General features: G+C 33.2%; 1 non-coding gene across 1 annotated transcript; it reads right to left on the bottom strand.

The window, feature by feature from the left end:
• Nucleotides 1-654: 654 nt before the first annotated feature.
• On the bottom strand, nt 655-735 carry TRNAL-AAG (transfer RNA leucine (anticodon AAG)). The gene has a single exon. It is a non-coding gene; the product is annotated as a tRNA-Leu (tRNA).
• Nucleotides 736-12,120: the final 11,385 nt, after the last annotated feature.

Genomic DNA, 12,120 nt, shown 5'->3' on the forward strand with positions numbered 1-12,120 from the left:
TTGTTGTAAGAGTATTTTTTACATTTATTGTCATCAACCATATATAGAATCTGTCTCATCTACCGCGCCTCCTTGTGTTCAATATCTAGAGTTATTATCTTTAACTAGATTTAGCCCTTCATTATATAAATTTAATAGTTTAACCGAAAATTATATTTTTTTGGTCGACCACTTCCTATTCCACTGCAATTTCGCTCTCTAACTCTATTAGATATTTTTAGGTTATGTAAACGTCTGACATTTAAACTCTAGATAAACTGCACCATCAGCTTCACAAAATTGAACAAAAACAAGATAATTATAAAATTGACCATAAAAACGGATATAAAATAGAGTTACAGTAGAATTAACGTGTCACGTAAACATCAGGTGCGAGTAAAAAAAAAATTCCAACCAATAAAAGGTCAAGTAAAGTCTAACGAAGAGCATAAGTAGTCGTACGGCCATCGCACTTCCAAGGAGAAACTTTTAAAGCCTACTACTTACTTTGATTTTGTTGCAATGATCAAAGCTTACAGCAGCAATGGTGAAAATTTTATTTATAGGGACTGATTAAAGATTTTTTTAAAAAGCCAACTGAACACAGAAATATAGGAGAAGAAAATAGTATTATGTGGAATTTGCTGAGAACTTAGAATGAAAATGGTATTATTATGTTGAGAGTGGGATTTGAACCCACGCCCTTTCGGACCAGAACCTTAATCTGGCGCCTTAGACCAACTCGGCCATCTCAACTGATACTAATCTAAATTCCAATTAACTCTTTTTATTGTAAGGAGGAGGAATCACTTTGGAATTATTTTATAACAAAATACAACAACAACCCAATATAATCTCACTAGTGGAGTTTGGAGAGGATAGTGTGTATGCAGACCTTACTACTATTCTAGGATAGACAGGTTGTTTCCGATAGACCTTCGGCTCCCTCCTTCCAAGAACTCACCACATTGCTTTTGGGGTGACTCGAACTCACAACCTCTTGGTTGGAAGTGGAGGGTGCTTACCACGAGAGCAACCCAAATACTGTTCTAAAATAAAAAGAACGCTGTTTTTTAATTTGATTTTAGCCACAAAGAAAAAAAAAATGCATCCTCTTGAAAATGCTGACTAATCATCCTTTCAGAATTTTCTTTTCAAGTATCGTCCATTTGTTTGCATGAGATGTAGAGGATAGTGAACATTTTTATCGCTCATGTAAAACAAATTTAAAAGTGAAGTCAATAGTTCATGTTTACTATGTACACTCAAATGTTTGGTTGAAAAACAATTTTTTGCAAAATATTTCAAAAGAAAAGTTTAGAAAATGCCTCTGAAGCCCAGCTCATATGTTTGGACCGCATATCCAAGAAGCCCATAATAGCTCACTAAAAGCCCAATTCCAAAAGGCGGAAAAATGATAAGAACATGGACCTTTATAACCTTGCAATTTTCCTTCGGGGACATCCGATAAAACTGGAACAATACGAAAAAAAAAAAAAACTTGCAATGAAACTGAAAAACAATGTGAATACTATAATTTTAAAGTAGTAAAGTTATCCCTCTTATTTAGTGTTAAGGAGTTCAAAACACGAGAATGAAAGTTTCTCACTTTATTTGTAATTTGGGCTTAGATTTTTCAAATTGATTTTTGAAATAAAATTTACATATTTAGACAATTCGAAGTAAGACAGTGTGGGATTTGTGGGAATCACTAGGTTTGTTGTTGTTGAAGTAAGACAGCGTAAAGGTGTTATGTAATGACCTGACTTGTCGTTTTAAGAATTAACGTTCCGTTCAGCGACTTAAAGTTTCGAGCAACTTCGTAATATGTGTTATGACTTGCGTGTGTGGTCGAGTTTAGTTTTTCGGAAGGTTTGGAATTAAACCGAAAGAGCAATTCTCATTTTGAAACTTAAATGAAAAAGAATTTGACCGGAGTTTGACTTTTGAGCAAACGACTCCGAAATGGAATTTTGATGATGTCAATAGTTTCGTATTGTGATTTTGGAATTAGGCGTATGTTCGAAAATAGATTTGGAAGTCCGTAGGTCAATCCGATGCATTTTGGCAAAAGTTGGAAAATGAAGGATTTTTAGAAAGTTTGACCGGGAGTTGACTTTATTGATATCGAGGTCGAAATTCGATTCCAGAATATGGAACATCTCCATTATATCATTTTTGACTTGTGTGCAAAATTTGAAGTCATTCCGGATTGATTTGATATGTTTCGGCACAAGTTATAGAATTTAAAAATTTTATAAACTCATAAGTTTGATTCGAGGTGCAATTCGTAGTTTTGGTGTTATTTGATGTGATTTGAGGCCTCGACTAAGTTCGTATCGTGTTTTAGGAGTTGTTGGTATATTTGGTTGTGGCCCTCGGGTATGTTTCGGGTGTTATTAGATCATTTTGGGCGTCTTTGGATGTTGGTTTTCTGATGTCTAGTGTTGTTCTTCGCGTTCGCGGGGTGCCTCTCGCGTTCGCGAAGAAGGATTTGGCTTATGGGAATTTGTTCTTCGCGTTCGCGAAGAAGGAATTCCTGTTGTCCATCACCCGACTTCGGAAGCTTATATCTTGCAATTTATAAGGAATTTGGAGATTATCCAAAAATAAAAGTTGTATCTCTTTGTGTCTAGTTTTCAGAAAAGCAAACCATTTGACATTTGGAGTTGTGTACAAAAAGTTATAGTAGATATACTACAGGCTATCTGGAAAGAGTTTGAAAATCATAAAAAAGGAATTTCTGGTGCACAGAACTGACTTTGGAAGCGTATATAAGAAATTTGGAGATCATCCAAACATAAAACTGTAGTCCTTGATGTCTAGTTTTCAAAAAGTTAAATCATTTGTTATTTGGAGTTTTGTACAAAAAGTTATGACCATTATACGAGAGGTTGTCTAAGAAGGGTTTAGAAATGGCTGTTGAAGAATTTGTTCATCGCGAACGCGGGGCGAGGGTCGCGAACGCGAAGAACAAACCCCTGGGCAGCAGAATAAAGTCAAAAAAATGAGACTTCGTCTCATTCTTCCATTTTTGGACGAAGAAAGTTCGGGTGAGGCGATTGTTCGAGAGTTTTTTAAGGAAAACACTGAGGTAAGAATTCCTAACTCGATTTTGGTTAACATACATGAATCTGTTGTTGTTTTTATCATGAAATTAGTGAATTGAGTTGAAAATGGTAGAAATTTTCTATACTTTGAATTGAGGATTTGGAGGTCGATTTGTTATCGGAATTTGATAAAAATGGTATGGTTGAACTCGTATCCGAATGAGTGTTCGGATTTCTTGAAAATTCTATCGGGTTCCGAGAGGCTAGCCTTGCGTTGACTTTTGGCTAATTTTTAATATAAAATTTTAACTTTTAAGTCGATATTTTATTATTCGGAATTATTTCCGATGAATTTTAATGAAGTTATACAATTAATTTAAATAGATTTGAGCTATCCAGAGGTCAATTCAAGCAAGAAGGATAGTTTGGAATATCGGCCTAAATTCAAAAAAGTAAGTATCTTGCCTAACCTTGAGTGGGAAAATTACCCCTTAGACATTGAGTCTTATGTGGAAATTGTGAAATCGAAAAGCACGTACGAGAGGTGACGAGTACGTACTTGATTTATATGTACAAATTATATTAGTGAAAATTCGTAGACGCCCTTATGTATTAAATTGGAAAAATTTGTTAGAGCTTAGTAAATCTTTGATTTGTCATGCAAATTATATTAGTGAAAATTTGTAGACGCCCTTATGAATTTCGTGTGTTTGTTGATTTGATATTTCTTAGAGTTAATTACATTATGGATTCCTTATCTTCAAATAATTATAAATTGAATTTGAAAAGAGACATTAATATATTTATAAAAAAAAAATTGGATTAAAGAAGACGCTATCCAATGCTGAGTTTTTCCATCCTTGTTGTTGTTTTGAGGTTCATATACGTTGTATGGAGCCTTGGGTTATTTAATATGAAATTAATTGATTAGTTGTATCTTTGGAGTTGGTTGTGGCCGATGGGCAAATTGTGATATGAATTTGTTGTATCGTGGTATTACACTGTTGACATTATGTGGGTATAAGGGTGGCATTTCACTGTAGTTATGTGTGTTGGGATATTATCTGGGCGGGACGATAAGAGTAGCTATAAGAGCGATAAAGGTGGCTATTGATATTGTTAGAGCGGAGGGATAAGGGTGACTATTATTATGGAGTGATAAGGGTGGCTATAAGAGGGATAATGGTGGCTATTATCAGGGATGATACATGATGATGTAGGATTATTGTGTTGGTGATTTTTACATGATATTGTAATTTTTCTGGTGTTTATTTTTATCTCTTGTACAACTTGTTTGTTGTTTCGGTAAACTTGATAACAGAGTGATTTATGAAAGAAATGTGGGCATGAGGTGTCGGAAAAATATGTTAATGTTTATTATTGGCACGTGAGTTGTCCGTGCGGTTATGAAAGAAATATGGGCACGAGATGCCGGAAAACTATGATAATTTTTATTATTGGCACGTAAGTTGTCCGTGCGGTGTTGATAGAAATATGGGCACGAGGTGCTATGGAAATGTGAAAGTGGGATGAAATCCGTATTTTATGATTATGAAATGAGGTGTTACAGAGTGACTTTTATTTGAACGAATTATATTCAAAAAAAATTTATTAGAAAGGATTTTTTATTCGAAAGATATTTATTTGAAAGAAAATATATATATATTCGGAAGGTATTTATTCGAAAGAATTATACGTGCAAGATTTATATTTGAAGGACTTGTTTAATTGGTTGTACTTGTGTTCCTTATTCGTTTGAGCAATAATTTCGGTGTTCTTGTCGCCTTGTTGTTTACATCTCTAGTTGATTATTATTGCTATCACTGCTATTTGCTTTTTATTATTTTGTATACTATATTGCACAGGTTATTAGACTAGTGAGTGTCTTGACTGTACCTCATCTCTACTACACCGAGGTTAGACTTGATACTTACTGGGTACCGACTGTGGTGTACTCATACTACACTTCTGCATATTTTTGTGCAGAACCAGGTATTAGAGATATTGGACTCGGACATAGTTGGTGTGTTGATCGCAAAGATTCACCGTAGAGATGCTTGGTCATCGCAGTCCATTGAAGTCTTTCTATTTTATTGTACTGTCAACTCTTATTCGAACAATATTATATATTCGATCCTTGAGATCATTGCATATATTCAGTTAGAGTTCGTGACTCAGTATTACCAATCTTGGAAGGTTGTTATATTTGTTTCCGCTTTTGGTTTAGACACATGCATTAAATTATATGTTTAAAAAATAATTGTTCGAAATGTATTTGCAATCGACTACCTAATTTTAGAGACTAAGTGCTATCACGATACTTGTGGTGGGATTTTGGATCGTGACATGTTATTTCCTCCATCTCATTTATGTGAAGGAGTTTGGGATAAGAAAAAGGAAATACCCAACTTTTGATGTAAATTTGGAAATAAATTTTTTAAGTTTTTTTATAGATAAATTTTCATATGTAAATATTACAATATGTGAACAAATTTAATAATCCAAAATAGGTAAAAGAGCTCGAGAATATAGTAGTTAGATGAAAAACTATTTGACTCTTCAACTATAATAATATTACATATAATGGAATAGGTGGAGTGTCTTTTTTAACCATCAACATTAAAAATTCATCAATCCGACTCATCTATTCATGTTGAATAGGTTTCATTGAAAGAGGAAGCGCTCTTAGCCGTGAACCACTTATATATAGTTCGGGGCAACTCGTGTCTTCGGCAAGTGGTTCTTTTATTTTATGGAATCAATTTTCATACTATTTTATAATATATATTCGCTATAACTGTACTTCTATATAACATTCAAATAAATTTGGAACAACTATAGAGAAATTTGAATGTATATAATTCCTTTTTATAATGACCCTACTTTGGGCGAATCCACCAAGCTCTCGTGTTGGTTTTGTCTCTCTATCTATCTATCTATATATATATATATATATATATATATATATATATGAATAATCCAAAAAGAAAGTATTTAACTAGAACATGAAGACGCATGGTGAAAGGGAGCTGTTTCTTAATGTGGTCCTCATAAGTTTGGCGTATTATTGATGTCCCATAAATCCATGTAAACAATTGGGCAAGTAACATATTTGGCCGATCGACCAAAAATAATTATATTCGCTAACTAAATTTACAAAATATATACATTGATTATATATAATATATGTTTATTATACATTAATTATAAAAAAAATATAATTGCCGACTATGAGCAACTATACAGTATATTTTTCTTAAAATTTGAGACCACTCGGATTATTATAGTTATTAAAGCCATCAGTTCCACATACAATGCATTTCAGAGTCTGTATTTTCCTTCTCCGCAATGAATCACTTGAAATTAGAATTATTTTGACTGAGACTTGTAAACATGCTTTGTCTTCTGCATGTCCCCATTTTCAAACTTTGATTGAAATCAAACACATCACGTGGAAAAACTTGTAATCAGTTAATTAATATCTTCATTAGCATTTAGCGTTCGACCTTTGATAATTAATTGAAAATAGTAGATTTAAAAAAAAAAAAAATAGAGTATAAATCTGAAATTGTCTTAATCATATGATTATCATTACGTAAATAACAAAAATTCAGACAACTGAGTGTCATTTTCGCAGATCCTATTTATCCTATAAATTGCTAGACTGATGAATATATAAAATGTATATATAAACATCAGTTTCGAAGATTAATTAATGACCTAATAAACTAACTAGCACCCCTAATAAACGTAGCAGACCTAATCGTATTTTCCAACCGATCTAAAATTCAACATTGCAGAGAGGGAGTGGGACACAATTTCTTATATTCATTTTAGAAAGGGAGCCTTATAGTTCGTTTGGTCAAACTTTTAAAATCTTTGAAAAATATTTTTTCTTAAAAGTACTTTTTTCGATGAAAATCAGTTTGTGTTTGACTAATTAATTAGAAGAATACTTTTGAGCAATAGTTAGTATTTGGTCAAACTTTTAAATACTTTTGGGGAAAAATTATTTTTTTTGTATCTCCAAAACTGCTTCTGCTTCTACTCAAAAGTATTTTTTTTCCTTTTAAAAGTTTGCCCAAACACTTCTATTTTTTTTTAAAAAAACAATTTTTTTCTGGGAGAAGCTTGGCCAAACAGGTTATTAGAGCAAATATTAAAGTTGTCTCTTTGTGACGTATAAATCAGAGATTCGAGTTGTAGAATCAATCATTAATTCTTGTATTATGATAGACTGCATATATCACATTTATTTGGGTGTAGCCTTTCTCCGAACTGCATGAACGCAAGATACTTTGTGCACTGTGCTACCCTTTAGAGTGAACCAGGTCCAGAAGACCAAAGCCAACTAATTAACAGTTTGTACAGCGAGCAAACTCATAAATTTTTGAGGGCCTAAATGAAAAGTTCAACAAAATTAAAGTGACCTTATCTTCTACAAATTAATTTTGTTAATGGTCCATATACACTTTTCAAAGTCCTCTCTGCTCCTAACCCACCCCACCAAACTCTGAGAAAGATAAATGAGTTTAAGTTTTTGTTCACTAGCCGTTTATAAGTATTTTGTGTCATCATTTCAAGTTGACCTATAATATCAGAAAATTTTCATAATAAACCTAATATAATAATCTATAAATAAAGAAATAACTTACTATGATTAATTGAACGATGTTAATTTTATAAAAAAATTCTTTACTATTTGTGTATATAACTTAGACCTAGACAAACAAACAAAAATGAAAAAAAGTCAAAGAAGTTAAAATGCAAGTGGCTCGTGTCGAAGTTGAAGTTGAAGTTGTAGTCTAGTCTACATTAAGAGCCTCTCCTTCTCTATCTACTCACACTTATATGAATTATTATAGTACTGGTAAAACCAATCTTTTTATTTTTATTTTTATAATTATTAAATATTCGAAATTTACTGGTTTGACTAATTTATTTTCGCACTACGAGTGGGGTTCATAAAAGGGGAAGCTTTTCTACACAGTTTTTTGTATTCACGAAGCTCGAACCTGAAATATCTAATCAAGGGTGGAAAAATCTTATTTATCGTATCAAGACTCCTCAGCGTAGAGGCGGATCCAGAATTTCAAGTTTATAAATTCGGGAATCTAATCGTTTTAAGTTACTGGATTCAAAATGAATAATTTATATATATTCACATAAATTTTTAAAGACAAATAAATGGTTCGAATAAAAACTATTGGGTTCGACCGAATCGCGGCTCAGCGGTGAAATCACTCACTATCATATGATAGCAAGTGGAGACTCTTTAAATGTAAGGAGTGTTTCCTTACTTATAGCCACAAGTAATCGCACCAACCCGATAATCTGAGTCAAATCGAGAAAAAAAACTCGATTGTGGATTGGTTTGATTTGATTTGGTGTTGGAAGAAAAAACCCGACCATAATTGGTTTGGTTTGGTTTTAACTAAAAAAAAGTCAAACTGAAACCAAACCAACCCGACATTATATTTATACAAATTTAAAAAATATTTTATGCATATAAATATTTATTGTAAAATATTTCTTAAACTTGTTCACAATTTTATCTTTAAAAGTATTATTTAAAGTTTGGACTTAACATTCTTGAATGGTCAAATAAATTTTATAGCCCATAAAGGTAGTAACATCTTGTTTGGATGGTTGTTACATATCGTTTCATAATGCATTATATTGTATTGTACTGTATCGTATTATATTATTTGATGAATACAATGTTTGGGTAGATTGTATCGTTTGCCGCCGTTTCATGATGTTATGTACCAAAAATATGAAGAATAAACATGCAGCATTACTAAAAAAAAATAAGATACGACATAAAATCATTATATAAAAGTAAGGTAAAGAATAAAATATGTTTATTTAATAATAAAGAAGGGCAAAATGAGTGAAAACATTAAGGTAATGATACCACCATACCAAATTCATTGTTACATAAAGTGACACTTTTCGTCGTTACATAACGACGGATTTAACGATACGATACAATAAAATTTAAGTAACAATCAAAACAAACATTGTATTTAAAGTAACAATACGATACAATACAATAGGTAAAAACCATCCAAACAAGTTGTAAGTCAAATAAAGTTCAAATCAGTACTAATGCTAATAAAGGAAATTCAATTCAACACTAGGAATGACAATAGTATTGGATATTTATTTTTTAGTTTTGCATTGATTTATAATGAAACTGTATAACCTAGTTTATCTTTTTTTTATTTTTTTATGTTCAGTTGTGTAATTAATAGTACTTATTAGTTATACTTATTTTAGCACGACCTATATAGTATTTTTAGATTATGTTAATTTTTATTATGGTGTATTAATTAGTAATATTTTCTTTGTGGTATTTTATTATTTATGTTATTGAATATTTTAGTACAATGTTATGACTCATCTCATATTATTATTTTATTTTCTTAAATAATATATTATATAATTGTATCCTACTAGGACTAAAATAAATATTTGGAGCACAAGTTACATATTTTGTGCTATTAGGATTTTACCGGGGAAAAACCAGAAAAAAATTAAAAAAATTCGAGATTGTAAAACCCGACTTTATTGGTTTGGTTTGGTTTATAAATTTAAAAATCAGATATCATTTGTTTGGTTTAGTAATTGAAAAATTTGAACCAACCCGACCTATTTACAGCCCTGACCACGAGAATAAGAGATGACGATTGGCGTGCTAGCAGAGAAGACAACGTGATGAAAATGAAATTATCGTACAGCTCAATTTTGATTCCTCAATGTTTAATGTTTATTTTGGACAATGATTATTCTGAAGAGACTGTACAACAAGATATTAAAGATTTTCAAAAACAAATGAAACTTGGCTTATGGTCTCTTTTCAAACAAGGCCTAAACAAAGAATTAAGAGCTCTTTTCAAACAAGGCCTAAACAACGTATTCGTGGCAGCATGCCACCCGATCCACACATAACAATCAATAAGGAAGCCCCCATCAAGCCAAAAATGCTTATATTTACGTGTTGTTTTGTACTTCAATACCACATAAGAAGGGGTGATTTGTGTGGTGTCTAATTTTTCACATGCACAAATTATAAAAGGATATGGTTCTTCTATGTGTTCCTTGTACTACTGTTGCGAAATAATAGATGTAGAAAGTAAAGAACAAAAGTATTTTACGTGGAAAATACCTGGCTCAAAAGGTGAAAAATCACGACCTACTACTTAGTAGGATTTTTCCCAACACTTCACTAAATCACTGTGCCAAAACAGCATTTACAAAATTCTTTGTAAACCTAAGGATTACCTCTAATCCCTTTGTGTAAACCAACCTCTAGTTCTTGCGACAACTTCAAGTCAACTCTAACTTGAATTCAACACTCAGAGTACCTAATACAATTGCTTCTAGATAAAGCTGAAAGGTACAATTTGAAATGCCTACTACAATGAAACTAGAGTAAAATACAGACACTTGGAACTGATTCTTCTATCTGGTTCATGTAGCTTCAGGTTCGCACACTTGAATCATACAAGAATTGTTTGCAAAATGCCTTGCTAATTTGCCTCAACTCACGTTTAACTTCAGCGTTTGTGCGTACATGTAAATTGAGAACATCCTGTAATTTATAGAGTTAGTAGAATAGAAAATAACTAGAGTTCTAATGTTATACTCTTTCATGGTGGAAGAGTTCTAGTTATCTTCAATATTCACATTAGACCCACCAACGAACCTCAAGCCGATCCTGATACCATATTGGGCCAACAACCTCTCAAGGATCCACAATGGCCTTATTTATGACACACACGAGCGACGTCCAATCCGGACCAAACTCCCATAGTCCGCAACGAAATGAATAGAGCGCCTTTCAAGCATAAACTCTCACATTAGCGATAGTACCAGAATCTCCATTCTTGGTTTCAATCTTTAACAATCAAGTGACTAACATGTTACACTTATACAAATTTCCCCATGGGATACATTCTCACGACCTTCCGCACCAGATAGAAAAGTCTGCATTTCCATACTACCAACCGTACTAATTCTGTAAAGAAAATCAAGAATCCGCAAATCAATACACAATGCCCCTTACACTGGACAACGTTCTCAGGTGACACTAAAGAAAATGACAGCTTGCTTTGAACATCTGAATTCTCCCCTACTCATTCGAGCTCGTGACATTCTTATCAACACCAAGCCGCAACCTCGATCCTCAACTTCCAATTCCCATGCCGCTTACTGCACCTATCATGCCACTCACTGCACCTATCATGCCGCTACGCGAGAGTACAAGAATGCATCGCAACCCCTGAATTACTAGTAGAATAAATACTTCATTGGCTAGAAACCTTTCACTTAACTCATTTCAGAAGACGAATCGTAACACACAACCAACTTCTCATAACCACGAAAGACACAGAACCTAAGTCGTGGTCTAAGCCGCCATAACTATTCCGGGATCCATTTACCCATAGCATGGCCATCATAATCAAATACCTCCAATCGATCAAATTATGGTGGCTGTCAATCCCGCACGTTCCACCACAAACCACCTGTATAACTTAATGCACCGAAGGAACTGATCATTGCCATAATCATGTTAATTCAAACCATTACTAACCGACCCAACGTTTTTCAATTTACTCTTGACGTGCCTTAGAAATAATAATAGCTCCATTCAAAAAAACATAACAAACTCAATCGGCACTCATCCCTAATGACCCGAATTACGAGACCACATCGTCTCAATATCCATGAACCATCTAATATCCTCATCAAGCGCACAATAACATCACCACTGGTACAACCATTCTACAAGACCTCCCGCGAATCTGAAGATATTTCTCCCATTCCTCCAATACTACCCCACAGACCCGATGATAACATAGAAAATTCCCCAAGTATTCTTCACACTTTGCTGCAAAATCCCGGTCTTCAGCCACGCAACGAACCCAAAATCCTTAGACACCACGCTTACATCCTTAAACCCATTAGAACCACTATTGAGAGTCACCCTCTCTGACCTGGTCCCAAATATAATTAAACTCCAACGCTCTGTTAGCACATGAACACTCCGAAATAAGCAACCAGATGAATTCTTTTCCTTGTACAT

The sequence above is a fragment of the Nicotiana tomentosiformis genome, chromosome 1, assembly GCF_000390325.3.
Source record: "Nicotiana tomentosiformis chromosome 1, ASM39032v3, whole genome shotgun sequence".
NCBI classification, from domain to species: Eukaryota; Viridiplantae; Streptophyta; class Magnoliopsida; order Solanales; family Solanaceae; genus Nicotiana; species Nicotiana tomentosiformis.